The following is a 3,295-nucleotide window of genomic DNA, read 5'->3' as shown; positions in this document are numbered from 1 at the left end:
GGATGTTCCAACTAACTTCTCTGAACCAGATCCACATACAACGTAACTGGATTGTAAAGGCAAGTAGAAAGTTTTTAAGACAATTTATAGTAGTTATGTTTCATGAAGTACTTTATAAAATATAGGGTAATTTTCCCAAAATGGAATGTACTATGTAGTACGAAGTGTAGATTAATTTGAGAGCTCTATAGGTTTACTAGCTTTGAATTGAAGTTAGATAAATGAAACACGCTTTACTGTTTACTGTTGACTGTTTTGTTCACATCCACATCGGTGTTTGTATATATGTGCGTTAGTGACTCGTAACGCTGTAGCTCGTCCACATGGGGTCATTGTTCTATATTTATATGGGTAGGAACCTTACAGATGATATGTTTCCGGGGAAAGGCGCACACGATTTGTTTGCTATAGATATCAGTTACGTTTTACAGTGTTTTCATCGATTTTCCCAGGTAAGTCATGTGAACTCAGTAGTTTATCTTTTTGCGGTTAATAACGTTTTTGTTTGGTTGTCTTGCTGGTATTTATGCAATTCTGTATTGAAAGTGAACCGCTATTATTCCACGTTACCATAGCTATGTTATACTACAGCAAACCTACGATACCCCAGCAACGCATTACTGGGCTAAATCAAAATGGTCTTTTTCGTAAATACACCTTTTCGCAATAGACGGGATTCTCAAACTGATGGTTTACAAATTTTGTTGAAACTTTTCCCTAAGTGAACCTACCTTACAGTACACAATTAGATCTTAAAGTTGTCACATTACCTTTACCTTTATTCTTATAACATTTATTAGATTTTATTTTAAATTTAGAATTACCTTCAAGTTATTGTATTAATTATGACCTTTACATGAATTCACAATTACCTTGAATTGTTATATTTATTGTTGTAATTTAACAATCATTACATATAGTGCAAACTAACAATCATGTATATCAATAAATTCCTTATTGTCCTATTTATGCCTTGTTTTACAATAAGCATTTGTTTTTTATATAAAAATGTTGCCAATTATATTAATATTTTCAATAATTGCAAAACATCTTAAAGTCATTTACACTATATAGATACCATTTTAATTGAACATGTTATTATCCTCATTACAGCAGAAAAAATGTGAAGATGGATGAGCTGGCAGAATATTTGAGATCCAGGCATGTGGATGAAGAGGCTATACAACGAATGGAACAAGACAAGGTAGTAAACTGCTTTTAGTATTATGACTCCATACAGACCAGTAATAATAATGACACATTTGGGTTTTTTTTTGTTTATAGATTGATCCCACTGTAATAAAGCTGATGAGTGATGAGGAACTGAAGGACTATCTACCATCATACGGTGATCGAATAGCTGTATTTGGACACTGTAGACGACAAGAAGAACCAAGTCGAAAGTCAAAACTCTTTGAAAGACTTAAATTAAAGTTTAGCAAGAATCAAAACGGTAAAGTAGGAGTGCAAAAAGAACATGGGAAAACTAGTATCAGAAGAAAGAGTGACAGAAAAGTTGAGCTTGGGTGGTTAAATTTTAGAAAAAAAGACAATACATATGTGCATATGCGCACTAAAAATGGTGGAGGTACAAGGAAGGAAAGTGTGCCTAAAAAGAGTACAAACATTAACCTAATTGAAAAAGCATTGGAGTTGTTTTTTCCTGGAGGAGAAAATGTGCATGGCAAAAGCTGTGATTTTGAAGTGGATTTAACTGACTTTCAGGAAACCCCTTTACCTGAACATATAACAGTTGAGGAAATGTATGAGATGACAAAGTTGCCAGTTTTGCGATTTTACTTAAAAACGAAAAAGAGACAAATTGTAACAGAAGGAAACCCTGAGGAGAGCAATGCTGAATCTGACAATATGGTCAGCCACTCTGTTGTACCACATGAGGCATCAAGCAGTTCTACAGTTTTGAGCCTAAACAATTTGGATGTTATTCATATTGCAACTTTTTACAACACTGAACCTTTAGAAAGCAATTCGAGTTTAGACATTCATTTAGAAGGACAAGAAAGCACACTTAATTTGAATGATTTGGATGAAAGCGGTATTGTGACTGTACGTTCTGTGGACCACTTAGAATGGAAGCCCCCAATCTTGAGGATACCTTGCCACTAATTGAGGAAGAGTTGCCTATTTTTTGAATATGCCTGAAAATAACAAAAACCATCATTGTGGTTCATCGAGGCCAGATTCTTCAAGAGCTCATTCAAGTGTTCAGTAACGATGAGATGATGAACAAGAAAAATGTCCGCTTTAAAGTAATTCTTCCTGATGGAAATCTTGAAAAGGCTTTAGATGATGGAGGTGTAGTAAGGGATGTGCTGTCAGAGTTCTGGCAAGACTTTATGAACAGTGCACCATGGGAAGTGACTTCAAAGTGCCATACTTGCGACACGACTTTGGAAAGGAGGAATGGGAAAGTGTAGGTCGAATCATTGCCTTTTGGCTGGAAACAAGAAAACAACTTCCAATAAAACTTGCTCCTGTTATTCTTGAGCAAGCTATTCTTGGAGATGTGGAGAGTGATCTTTTAGATAGTTTTCTCAAGTATGTATCACACTCGGAGCGAGTCATGTTTCAAACTTGCTTTTCAGATTTGAAAGTATTGATGAAAATGAGTTATTAGAAGTTCTAGATCTCCATAATTGTCGCAGACATCCAACATCAAACAACATTGAGCAAATCATAAGAGAGCTTGCCTCACAAGAAACTTATTCAGGAGCCTGCATTTGTCATTGAGCAGTGGAGTACTGTGCTTGTGGAGATGAAGTCAGAGCTGAAGGGTATAGCAGCAGCTTATGATGCACTGCAGCCAACATCACGCAAAATATGCAATCGCTCACTTATCCAACAAATCAAAATGCTCTGAAAAACAGATGGTTAAGTATGTCAACACATATCTTCGAGAGTGTGACATGCCTCATCTTTCCAGGTTTCTTAGGTTTTGCACAGGGTCTGATGTATTTACAGGAAAAGACATCACTGTCTCATTCACAATGATTAATGGCCTTCAGAGAAGACCTGTTGCTCACACTTGTGGTTGTACTTGGAGTTGCCAGTTACTTATGAGAGTTACCCAGATTTCGGCATGAAATGAACAAATACTGGAGAGCAATATTTGGGTGATGGATATTGTGTGATTTCATCCTAAATCAACAAAAAGGTTCATGTGCGTAGTTATTGGCACAATGTTACATATACAACTATTTAAATATTCTTGTTAGAACTGTTATTGCAACATTTTACATATTGCACTTAAATTGAAACTATTATTTGCCATAGT

General features: G+C 35.6%; 1 long non-coding RNA gene across 1 annotated transcript; it reads left to right on the top strand.

Annotated features, from left to right (window-relative positions):
- Positions 1–249: 249 nt before the first annotated feature.
- On the top strand, positions 250–1,372 carry LOC117393653 (uncharacterized). Its single transcript, XR_004543309.2, has 3 exons — positions 250–452; positions 1,114–1,204; positions 1,285–1,372. It is a non-coding gene; the product is annotated as an uncharacterized LOC117393653 (long non-coding RNA).
- The last annotated feature ends 1,923 nt before the right edge of the window (positions 1,373–3,295 follow it).

Source organism: Periophthalmus magnuspinnatus, unplaced genomic scaffold (assembly GCF_009829125.3).
Source record: "Periophthalmus magnuspinnatus isolate fPerMag1 unplaced genomic scaffold, fPerMag1.2.pri scaffold_73_arrow_ctg1, whole genome shotgun sequence".
NCBI classification, from domain to species: Eukaryota; Metazoa; Chordata; class Actinopteri; order Gobiiformes; family Gobiidae; genus Periophthalmus; species Periophthalmus magnuspinnatus.
The sequence above is the reverse complement of the archived record's forward strand: the minus strand, read 5'-3'. Positions and strand labels throughout refer to the sequence as shown.